This window comes from Peromyscus maniculatus, chromosome 16, assembly GCF_049852395.1.
Source record: "Peromyscus maniculatus bairdii isolate BWxNUB_F1_BW_parent chromosome 16, HU_Pman_BW_mat_3.1, whole genome shotgun sequence".
Taxonomy (NCBI): domain Eukaryota; kingdom Metazoa; phylum Chordata; class Mammalia; order Rodentia; family Cricetidae; genus Peromyscus; species Peromyscus maniculatus.
Window position 1 is genome coordinate 16,801,700 of NC_134867.1, and position 13,281 is coordinate 16,814,980.

Below are 13,281 nucleotides of genomic sequence, written 5' to 3' on the forward strand. Positions count from 1 at the left end.
AAATTTACCATATGCATTCAACAGTGGTGGTGTTTTTAGAATCATTATGGACATATCTATGTCTCCCTCAAATTCATTTGTTGAGCCCCAACCCTCCAGGTTGTATATGACTAGGTCTAAGAAGACTATATATGACTAGGTCTATGAAGACTGAGGGTGAGACCTGATTTCGATAGAGCTGATGTTTCATTTAAAAAAAGCACCAGCTGCTGACTGAGTTCTCTCTCTCTCTCTCTCTCTCTCTCTCTCTCTCTCTCTCTCTCTCTCTCTCTGTTTTTCTGTCTCTGTCTGTCTGGTTCTCTCTGTCTCTGTCTCTCTCTGTCATGTGACAAAAAGTGAGAAGGCAGATGTGTGCAAGCTAGAGATCCCTCATCTGTACCAGAGTTGGTCAGTCTCTTGATCTTATTCTTCCTTCTGGCTTCCAGAATTGTGAGTAAGCAAATTTCTATTGTTTTTATCATTTAAGCAGTCTCTCTGTGTGCATGTGTGAATCTGTGCATGTATGTATGCATGTGTGTGTGCATGTGTGTGTGTGTGTGTGTGTATGTGTGTGTGTGTGTATGTGTGTGTGTGTGTATGATGGCTGTCTAAATGATTAATAGATGGTTAAAAATACATAGCTAGGAAATTTAAGCATTGCCAGTGAAACACAGACTATCACACTAGCATCTGCTCCTCTGTAATGGCCTTTTCTAGCTCATCAGAAATATCATTAGCATAACTTAGAAACAATATTTCATGTTTATTTCATCATTATCTTATTAATTAGCTTTTCCCACTTAACTAACTGCCATCAAAGTTAATTAGACAATATCCGTTTATGTAGCTCATAAGTCCATGGGTCAGCATGTTGATCTGGGCTGCAGAATCCGGTCTTATCTAGTCTCTCTTCAAGACTGGTGATCAGCAAAAGTCTGCTTGGGAGGTGTGACTCTGTATGGTGTCTGGTCCTCAACTGGGACACAACCAAGGGGACTGAGTCGTTATTCTCTCACCATCTAATTAGTTGCCCAGGATCTACTTATTGAAGAAATACAACATTCAAGAAGTCAGAGTTATACTTTGTCCTATGGTTTATTAATCTATATATTTATTTTTGGTCAAAGAAATGAAGAGACTAGGCAAGATTGAAGTGGCAGAGGAACATTTTGCTTTTTGCTGGATAAAGGGAATAATGTATTGTGCCCATTGCTGCTATGTATTGATGTGAGGCAGTTCACCAAACCACTCAAATAGCAAAGCTGTGTTGGGGTAGCCAGACCAGCCCTCTGGCATGAGCACCATGGCAGGGGTAACCAATAGCAACCCAAGGCAATGAAAATGAGCTCCTTAATTAGTTGATAGTATTACAGATAATTCGTGTCATAAAAACCTTCCAGAGACATAGGCTTAACTCCTGGAAGATGGTTGCTCTTTCTATTCCTGTGTTAATCATCACCATCTGCATTCAGAGCTAATGGACTTCTTTTGGGGGAGGGAGGGTAATGTAATTCCTTTCTTCATGAGCAATCTTTTCTGAAGTAGGTTGTCTAGGCTAGTGAGCATTTTCAGAAGCTTCCCATAAGCAGCATAAAAGGAACAGGTTTCATGGTTGAATTGATAAAAAATTTCACCCAACTGCTATGGAAATTATTTTCAAGTGGCTCAGTTAATTTCTCCCTTTGTTAAAATTTCAAACAAGCTCTGTAGATAATAGAGGTCCTCTAGGCTCTAGGCCCTCAGACAGTTTTTAGTCCAATAATTAATATATTCAATTCTTAGTACTAATAAAAGCTTCAAATGTTATCTAGGCCAACTATTCTCTTCTTGTATTAAACTGGGTAGTCTGATGGTGAATGCTGTCGATACTTTGACTAGATTGAGAAATACCTAAGATATTGGTAACACTCATCGGGCTTGTCTGAGAGAGTGTTTTTAGACATGATTAGATCACAATAGCTCCAACCTGAAGAAAACATTAATCTATGGATGGATTTACAGTTTGTGTATACTGCTGGCAGGTGGTGGAACTGGAGAAGATGGGACTTGGTTGTAGGAAGTGTGTCACTGGGGATAGGTCCTTGGGGGCTGTATTTTGATTTGGCTCTCCTTTGCTACTATCTTTTTTTTTTTTTTGTATAAAAGCCTGATAAGAAGTCATTTCTACCCAGTTTCACAAGAGACACACATATTTGACTTGCTGGTACAATAAATTACATTCCCGAATTAAAACCATCTTCTCCGCTGCACTTTCTACCATACTGACCTTTAAAGTTAAAAACAGAATTTATTTCATTTTAAAAGGTGTGTGTGTGTGTGTGTGTGTGTGTGTGTGTGTGTGTGTGTGTGTGTGTGTGAGGGTATGCATGTGTATGTGTCTTTATGATGGTGTGTTTGCGTGTGCAGGTGTCCAGAAGGAGGTGCTGGATCCCCTGTAGCTGCAATGACAGGGAGTTGTGAGTTGACAGTTCTGCTTCTCACGCCCTTTCTAACATGATCGGTAAAAACCTCTAAACCTGTGAGTCTGAACAAATCCTCCCTCCCCTTCCTTATTTCTCCCAGGTATTCACCAAAGGAACAAAGAAGTAGCGCAGACACCAGGTCATGCCGTGGCAAGAGGCAGACCACCTCTCGACTTTTTCCTTTATTTTTCTAGTTGACCTCGTGTCCTCGGATTCTCTAAGGCAGTGACTCCTCACAGTTGTAACTGAGCAATCAAAGCCACTTGGCCCTCAAGTCTCTGCCCTTTTGACACAAACCTTCCTTTGTAGCAGGGAAGAAGGAAGAGCTGTCTGTAGATGTCTCACGGTGACAGCCAGGATGTGGTACATTTCATTTGCATTACATGTCACTGGCCGTAAGTGGCCACATGACTCACTAAACTGAAAGGGGATAGAAAATACATGTCTTTCATCATCTAAAAAAAAAAAAAAAATTTAAAGGTACTGGTGGGTGCTGTCACTACTAAATACACTTTTTCACAGGGGATGGCTGACAAGGATAGGGGATGTAGTCGATTTCATGTACACACACACACACACACACACACACACACACACACACACATATGTAATTGGTTGATTGATTGATTTTGCTAATGTTTCTGTTTCTATCCTTCTTCCTCTGAGAGGCCTAAAAACCAGAGTGAGCTGGAGTTACAGGCAGTTCTGTGATGTCCAACATGTGTGCTGAGAACTGTATGGGGTCCTCTGGAAGAGCAGCAAGCACTCTGGAGTACTGAGCTGCCGATCCAGCCCCAACTTTAAAGTGTAAAGTTCTCCAGTCTGGGGCCTGGATAGATGGTTTCTTACAGAGGACCAGAGCATGCTGGTGGGAGGCTCACAGCCATCTGTGACACCATCTCCTAGGCATCTGACATACTCTTCTGGCCTTTGCACTAGGTGCACATGCATATAAGCAGGCAAAATACTCAGACGCACAAAATAAAATAAATTTTGGGGAAAAAAATCTGCACATGTGTACCAGATATCACTCATTTGTATCTTCCCAGCTTCAAAATACAAAATAAATCACAGTAACTGATTACAGAAAGTGGTAACATGTTTCATATTTCAAAAGGCTAAAAGAAAGTATTTAAAATCTTTTACTATAAAGAAATGATGTCTGTTTGAGGAGACAGGCATGGGTATCCTGATTTCAACTTTGTATAAGTGCAGGTCTATCAACTCACCACATGGCACAACCATAAATAACTGTGCATAATCTTACATGTTAATTACAAACAAATAAAATGTAAACCAAAGTATCTGGTCCTTCTCAAGGCTTTTCATTCTCACACACTTTTATTTTTTCCCCTTGGTGCGCAGGAGTCAGACGCATGGCATCTAACAATACATGGAACCACAGTTTGACTCAGGACAGCGTTTAGCAGATTTTCATTGCTGACAGAAAAGCACTGGAAGTGTTTATTTTAGTACAAAAGATGCTGTTTGGTATGGTTCTGGTTTACCTTTCTAAAACTGTTTGCTGTTAGTGGTGTCCAAATATTTTCTACTGAAAAAGCACACAGTTTGCTTTTTTTTTTTTTTTTTTTTTTTTTTGGTTTTTCGAGACAGGGTTTCTCTGTGTAGCTTTGCACCTTTCCTGGAGCTCACTTGGTAGCCCAGGCTGGCCTCGAACTCACAGAGATCCGCCTGGCTCTGCCTCCCGAGTGCTGGGATTAAAGGCGTGCGCCACCAACGCCCGGCCACAGTTTGCTTTTTAAAGACCTGACGTTGAGGGCTGGGGAGACGGCTCAATGAGCAAAAGCGCTTGGTGCGCAAGCCCGAGGACGTGAGTTCAGTCCCCCAGAGCCCACAGGAGTCAGCTATGTGTGTCTACAATCTCCGTGATCCTATGGGGAGATGGGAGGAAGGGGCCTCGAATTCACAGGCGCTCTTGTGCCACGTAGCCTGGACTATGCAGGGGAAGGACAGCAAGGAGATCCTGCCTCAAAAAGCGTGCAATGGGAAGATCAACCTCAGAGGCTGTCCTTTGTTAGCATGCATGAACACCACCATTCACACATAAAATGTGCATGCACACATGTACACACACATGCGCACGAGCACCTAGTGTCCGGGTCACACACATTGCAAATTTATTTTAAGGTTTCTGAAGGCAGCCTTTAGAAGAAACTTTTTAAACATAATTTATTTATTGGTTCTTTGGGAATTTCACATCATGCACCCCAATTATGCTCACCTCCCAGTCCCCCGTATCCTCCCCTCAGTGCCCCCCCAAGAAAATTTTAAAAATTCAAACCAAAACAAAACATTGCAAGCAAGTAAACAAACAAAAACAAGAATAAAACAAAACATGCTCCCCCCTCCAAACCTCTTTGCTTCTTCATCTTTCCCACCTTTCCAGTACCTCTTCATTCCTCCTAGTGGCATTGGGAGTGGTATGTAGTGATGTGTGTAGATCTTCAGAAGGTGTTGGATCCTCTATAGCTGAATTACAGGGAGTTTTGAGCTGATGGCTCTCCTTCTCATGCCCTTTCTAACATGACAGGCAAAAAAAACCCCACTAAAACCATGAGTCCAAACAAATCCTTCCTCCTCAAGTTATTGATCCTCTTTCCTTCAGTGTTCCCTGAACTATAGATGTGGGAGTTGTAATCCTGATGTATCATCTGGGCCTGGGCTTCCCACCGTCAGGATCTGTGGTTCTCTGCATTGTTCTCAGTCCTGGTTTTCCCTCATGGTCTCCATTTTGCTGTGAAGAGAGGCTTCTGGGATGAGGGGTGGTGGCTCCACCTATCTGCGGGGATAAGAATAAGATTTAGAATGGAGTGAGGAACTATGCTAGACTAGGAAAGTGGCAGTAGTTGGTTCGTTTCTAAGGTTCATGACCTCACTAAGCCTGAGAAGCTGGGTAGGGGTTTCCAGTACCAGGCATGATTCCCCTCTGTTGCGTGGGCCTTAAGTAGAGACATTTTACACTGTTATTCCAATGTGCAGCCAAATTCAACATCTCATTTTATATTTCTTTCTCTTGATGGACATCTGTTTTCATTGATGTTTATTTTCTTAAAGAGTTGTGGTATAATAGACATTATATTTGGTCTCTATTTTCCTTTTCTGTATAAATCTTTTTTAAAGCTTGAAATTTCCTAAGTGATGAGATACCTCTATTATACAAATGTAGGTGTTTTGATACGTAGCTTCAGGATGGGTCCTGGTCATTGTAAGGATCAGCTACTTGAATAGAGGGTTAGGACTAAGTAATAGTAACGAAATTTTGTGTTAGGTTTCTATAGAACAGAACAAATTACATACGTTCTGCACATCATATATAATTAAATATACATGTATGTTTAAGTCTATACATATATAGTTAGATGCTTCATGTGTCTGTCATCTATGTTTCCTGACATCTGGTCATATCACTATGGAGTACTTCATTGTACATTTCTCTTTATGAACTAACCTGTAACACTAACCTATAAGTTCCTGAGTGTCAGCCATACTTTGAAAAATTATTTCTAGTATCAAATATAGTGCTGGGAAAACTTCAGAAACATAGCACACACTTGTTGAACAGATCTGGTATGAGATAGTGACATTGGAATAGGGATTGTCAATAATTCCTAGAACTATCAATGTAACACCTTAAGGTGGCTACAGGTGTTTCTGGAGAACAAACAAAGGAGTGTCCTGGATCCCACAAGAACAGTCACCCAGAGTTTCTGCCATCAGGGCCAGAGGTGTCTTGATGGAAAGCCTTGTTGGTAGGGACTGCCTTAATAAAAACAGGACCATACTGTTGTTCATCTAGTCCAGTCTTCATTGTGGCTATCCTCCTCAAAATGGAGAAAGACACACAGTTGCCCCTTAGACATACACTAAATTGTGTATACAGTCTAGTCTTTTCTCATGTGTCATAAATGGTTACGTGTGTTTGCATATGTACAGGTCTCTCCACATCCATGCACGTGGAGGCTGAAGGATGACATCATATATTTTCCTCAGTTGCTCTCTAACTTATTTTGCAGGATGGTGTCCCAGTGATCCTGTATCTAGGTAGATACAGGTAGACTAGCTAGGCAGCACACTCCTGCATCCATCCTTTCTCTGTGTCCACAGCACTGGGATAACCTGCTGTGCCCAGGTTTTTACAAGGGTGCTGGAGATTTGAATTCAGGTCCTCATGTTGCTCTTTACTAAGCAATCTTCTAAGTACCACAATCTCTCTCTCTCTCTTTCTCTCTCTCTCTCTCTCTCTCTCTCTCTCTCTCTCTCTCTCTCTCTCTCTCTGTGTGTTCATGTATGAATATGTGTAAGTAATATGCATATGTTCATATGCTTGTATATGTGAGAGTAAATGAGTATGCAAGGTCTCCTGGGCCCCTACAATGTAGTCTTTATTATTAGCTAATTATTCTGTAGCTAGGAAAAATAAAATGGAACCATGTAAGGAGCAAAAATTGTTATTAACATGAGGACATTAGGAAGAAGCTCTTTGTGTGAGAATACATAGGAAATGTGACAATTTATTTTTTAAAATGTTTTGAAGGATATTATTTTCAGGATGAACATTTGAGACATCCTTGAAAAAGTGTTCTGGGACCGTACGTGCACTTGTAAGGTGGTTTATGCTGAGCTCATTGTTGTATTCAGATGGCAATTTAGCTTTACTGTCTTAAAAATTTCCAAGGTAAAAAAACATATACTTGGAAGACTGACTTACACTTTCATATTTTTTTAAAGTCAAAAGAATAGTGGTATTATTTGTTGGCAAAAAATGACATGACTTTCTTAGTGTCAAAGCTATTTAAAGTTCTGAAATATAATGATTCTATTCATCCATTTTCCCTTTAGAACTAGTGTATAATGCGTGCCAGCTATTATTGTAGTGTGCCTTGGATGGGATGCCAAGTTGTAATCTTAACTGAAATAAATTGAAGTTTCTCATCAGATATTGAACAGCAACATGAAGGGAATTGGTTTCCTTTAATCTTCCTTGTAAGGAGGCAATCTCTTTATAGGCAAGTAAAGATTTTTGTGTATTGATTGTATTTTCTGATGATAAACTTACATGTTTATGGGCTAAATGGTATTCTCTGTAAAAGGGTGTGTAGTAAACATCTATCTTTAGAATTACCCATCACAAATTACTGCTCTGGCACACCAACAAGAGCATAATTCACATCTTCTTACTCATCCTAATTTGATCATTCATTTATGTAGATTAAAAAAACCATTTCCTTATTTTATATGTGCCTTGCCTGCATGAAATGTGCTCCGTGTGTGTGCTGGTACCTGAGAAGGCCAGAAGGTTTCAGATTCTCTGAAACTGGAGATAGTTGTTAACTGTTGTGTGTGGAACTGATTCTGGCTTCTTTGCAAGAACAGCAGGTGCTCTTAACTGCTGAGCCATCTCTCCAGCAGTCCTTCGTGTTGGTCTTCTGCATTTATAAATGCACAAATGATTCTTACCATTCAAACAAAAAAGCAAGGAGACCCCTTTATCTTGGGACTTGTGAGAAACAACTTGTCTCAGTCTACAATGTGCTCACACTATGCTGGTCATAGCTATAAGACTTTGAGTCTAGGGAAATTCCATCATCCTGAGTAAACTGATGTTTGGGAATTTGAAATCATGAAATGAGGAGGAATTGTTTGAACTCCTTTCTCCCTTCTCTTATTGTATTTATGTTTACTTGTGCATTTTTAAACAAAGCACCTGAAGGCAGGTGGGAGTCATCATGTCCCTCTAATAAGGCTATTTCCTAGGGTCAGGTAGAATCTCTTCTGTAACCACCTATTTTAAGTATATTTATTACAATAAGGTGTTTAGAAAATATCCAATTTACATTACATATTCAAATTTCATAATATCCTTGGTGGCTTTATTTCTTAGTCTAGAATCTAACCTAAGTTCATACATTTTACAGTATTATTGTCTTTTAGGCTGGTAAAATCCACAATGTCTTTTTTCCTTCTACCTTTTCTGTTTTTCTTGTCCCCGATAGTTTTGAAAGTCTAGTTCTGTTACTGTGTTGAAGGTTTCTCAATTTTGACTTGCAGTATTTCCTTGTGACCAAACTCAGAAAATCCCATTCTTGGCTGGAATGAGACTGCATGGGTGCTACACCTCTCTCAGGTCACCATTGGTGCTACGACCTTCTGTGTTCACCATATTAGAGGGCAGAATGTTGGTTTGTCCCAGTGCTAGTGACATGGTCAAGTACTTTCGGGTTTCACCTTTTAGTTCTACTATCCATCAAAAAAATTTCTAATTCTGTCATTTCCTCCTACATGCACCACCATTCTGGTGTTATTTTGTCATAAGGAAGAGCTTGCTTTTGATTTATAGAGACAATTTACAATGAGATTCATTGTTATACTTATTCTATCACATAGCTTTGTTATGTGACCCACCAGAACCCCGATAATTAATATGATCCAAGATATGCAGTGATTTTAGGACCTAGAGTCTTTTGAAAACAGGAATTACACACACACACACACACACACACACACACACACACACACACACACACACACACACAGAGCTTATTTAAGAAAAGTAGCAAATATAAGTGCTCTACTATGGAAAACATTTGAAGACTCCAGAGAGCAGACAACATGCATATCCCATAGGAGTTCTCTTGTGCACCTTATTGGCCAAATATGTATTGACTCTCTCCTGCCCACAGTGTATTTTACAAGATGCTATGACAGAATATTATCTTTAACCTATGTAAGCATGGTTGGTTGGATCTCTTGGGAATATAGCTTTCCTATTACTATTTTCAAGAAGTTCTTATTAGTACTCAAATATAAAATACCAAGTGCTAACTTCATAGATTTTAAGATTAAACAAACAAATCATATCTGTGTGTGCACACGCACATACACACACACAATTTTCTTTATTGCACTGTAACTCATCAAAAGATCTCTTACCTTCATAATGAGTGTAAAGACACTCAGTACTTATACTATGAACTGAAGAGTGTTGTTGTCCTTCACTTGAGGTGGCTGTTCCCATCTGAAAGCTGCAATGACCCAAAGGAAAATCCCATAGGACTGGGTCTACTGATGTTTCCTCACAGGAGTGAGGAAAGACCCATGAAGCGGCACAGCATAAAGTGGGTACATAAGGTGGGTGCATCAGGTCCACCCTTTCTCAAGAATCATAAGTGGCTAACATTTGGGGGCACAGTTGGAAGACTCTTCTTTGGTGAACTATCTACCTACAAGTTGTCCATGCTCTGGTAAGTAACTTCTTATTCATCCTATAAGTAGCCGCAGTTAATACATTGTTTTTATCAAATCAGACTTGGATGGAATCATCATTTCCTCTGTTTGCCCCTGGTGTCTAGTTGGGGGTTATTATGAGCTGTTTTCTCTGAATTGAAACAGTCTGTCTTAGACAGGGAGGCTTCTAAGTCTAGGGAAGCTCACTAAGCTTGTAAGAAAATCAAAAGGCCCATTTTCAAGATTATATAAACAGTAATTGGTGAAAGAGAGAAGGATCATTGGTAGGGCTGCATTCAGGTGGGTTAGAAAGCTCCAGAGATACAGGTTTGGGGAGCTGCCATCCATGCTGGGGTAGGCCATTTTCACTGATGGATCTTCATGACAGCAATTCATACTCATTAAGTAACTCCAATCAACTCACTGGTTCACAAAGCTAGATGGCTGAAATTATTTTTTTCAGTCTGTCATTTGTGTTTTGTATAGGACATTTTTGTTCATGTTTCCAAAAAATGTGAACATTTTGTGCCTGAACAGGGATCAAGGTGATAAAAGATGTATTGGGGAGGAGACATAAAGTGGCCTCTGTGATGGGTAAAGAGACATCCACCTGAGGATCACCTCTTTGAGGGTAGAGCATCTGTGTGGCTAGATTGGCTACCTTTCCTGTGACATAGGATGTGTCTCCTTCTTGTAGTAGAAGTTTCATTGGCCCTGCTTTGGGTAAGAAGGCATTCAACCAATGCTGAGCCACATGAGAATGGTATTGGGTAGCATATTTTCTTGATGAATGGAGTCTATGATGTGAGTATGGTGATGCCCTACAAATAATTGGTGCATTAGAGAATATAATGTAGCCCTTAAAGTAGTGTGTATGGGACAGCATCACATGCAGGCTGTGACAGCCATTGTGAGACCTTTCTGTGGAGAGTGGAACATGCAGATGAGGCTCAGTCATCTGGCCAGAAAGAGCTTCTCCTCATGAGAGAGGACTTACAATTAGACAAAAGGGATGCAGGTGCCAATCTCTTTGTTAGCTTCGGATGTGGCAGGAAAAACGAGGAAAAGGGAGAATGAGGTTCAAGTATTGCCTTGCTCTTTCCTACAGCCAGAAGGGTTAAAAGGAAAGAGTGGCCGGGCGGTGGTGGCGCACGCCTTTAATCCCAGCACTAGGGAGGCAGAGCCAGGCGGATCCCTGTGAGTTCGAGGCCAGCCTGGGCTACCAAGTGAGCTCCAGGAAAGGCGCAAAGCTACGCAGAGAAACCCTGTCTCGAAAAACCAAAAAAAAAAAAAAAAAAGAGTGAAGTTAGATCTGCGCTGAAGACTTTCCTGGGATCCAAACACTTGTAGCTCATGGGGGGGGGAATTCAATGGTTAAAAGGGAGAGGGCAAGGCAGAAGTGACAGAAAACAACCTTCAGGACTGACCTGTCAGTCCTCTATTAGTGTGTAACGCATCTGAGCTTTAGTGCATACTGGAACTGAGTATACTTAACTCATAGCAACCACTGAAAGCCTTAGGCATGTTAGGCAGAAGTAAATGGATATGCAGATAAAATAGTACAGGTGGCAAAGGTTAGTCTTGTCCTAGGGGTGTATATTTACATCCCTTTCACATTGAGTACGTGTCTCTTCTGCTGTGAAATATCCTGGGTGGATGTAATGTTGCAAAACACCTTCATACCAAGGTTGGAGAGTTTGGCCTGAGAGTATACTGTAGAGTCCTTAATGAGTGGCTGGGTGAAGTACAACCCTGGAAAGTTTCTCATTCTTGTAGGGCAGTAAGCATCAGCAGTGTAGGATGCCTAATGAACATGATTAACATCTAGAAACCACCAAGGAAATAAAAGGGGCAGAGGATATTGCCAAGACCACTTCCCTACCAGTGCCCCATTGTGGTAGTAAAGAGGCAGTGGCTTATGGCTTAGACAATAGATTCTAGAGAACCAAATAAAGTCATGTCCTATTCATACTGCTGTACTCAATACTACTTTTCGCATAGAATAATTAATGCATCAGACTGGATCTTTTGATGCCATGTTTGAACTTGCTAACGTCTTCTTTAGTACTCCCTTGGCTTCTGAATCCCAAGACTGATTCACTTGTAATGACAGTTCTTCACCTTCAGATCAGTTCCCCCAAGGTTATCTTCTCAACCTCACTATGTTTTCATGGGATGGTGGTCTGGTACCTTGTCTTGTTTTCCTGCCTCTGTGAAAGATTGCATTATGAAGATGAAACAATGCTAACTTCTGAGTGGCTTGCAGATTTAGAAAACAATGGGAAGATGGATATGTTCACCTAAAAGGGAATGAAGGTGAGAAATCAACCCATGAAAGTTGTAAGAACCAGTCGAAGCTGTAAAACCCCTGGAAGTATTATTGATAGTTATGACCTGTATGAGATGCTTGACAAGGTTTGTGAAAATGTTCGTCGACAGCCTTTGCCTATGAACATAACAATTAAAGATGTTTGAGGCACTCCTATGGTAGTGGAAAACTTTCACACTCCATTTTGCTCAACTTGCCCATCCTTTGCAGAACTTGATAGAAAAGTGGTAAATGTGGGGCTTGGATGGAAAAGCTCGAGGTGTTTTAGCAAACTAAAATTCTTGTATGACAGGCTTAAACAGCTCTGTTCTCTGTTTTATAGTTTCAGTTGCATGGAATCTTTATAGATTGCTAAGTGAATTAGATTGAAAGCCCTTAGCTTTGTCTGGCTTCTCTCATTTCCAACAGAGTAATGTCTAAACTAATGATACACGAAGCTCCAGTTTCAGACCAGTGCTAGGAGCAAATAGTCATTCTTACCTACTGCTAGAGTTTGGAATTGTAATGTCATTTCAAGGGCCCTGTGCTGACAGCTTGATAGACAGCTTGTGGCCCTATTCGTTGGTGGTGGAAAAATTGGGTTTTGGAGGCTTGTGGAAGAAAGGCCGAGAATTGGGAGCATGCATTTGAAGGGCATGTTGAGACCCTAGCTAGCCTCCCTGTGTGTCTTTGCTTTCTGGATGCCATGAGGTGAACACGCTTCCTCTGCTCTGTATTCCTACCATGATGTATTACTTTAATAAAGACCTGGAAGTTGGGAGTTATGTTAAACTACTCTTCACTATTGCAATAAAATAAATAAGAAAATCGACTTCAAGGAGGGAATATTTATTTTGATGTACAATGTCAGAAATTTCTCTATTATTTCTGGGCCATGGTGAGGTGGGATATCACTATATGTGCTGGGGCAAAGCTACTTATCTCAGAACAGCTAATTGAGAGAGAGAGAGAGAGAGAGAGAGAGAGAGAGAGAGAGAGATCATTGCATCCTTCAAAGGCCCATCTTTCCTGTCTTACTTCATCTGACTAGTATAATCCTTCATTGCCTAAATCATTGACAGACGTTTCAGATCTCAAATACACACTTTTTTTCTGATCTCCAAAGACTCATATCCTTTTCAGAATACAAAATATGTACACCCCACATGCAAGGCCTCTCAGTCTCCAGAGCTCCAGCATGTTCAAAATCCAAGTCTCATCTGAGACAGCATAAACTCTCTGTAAGACCTTGTGAATGGTTTTATTCCTTTTACTTTTGAGATTAAA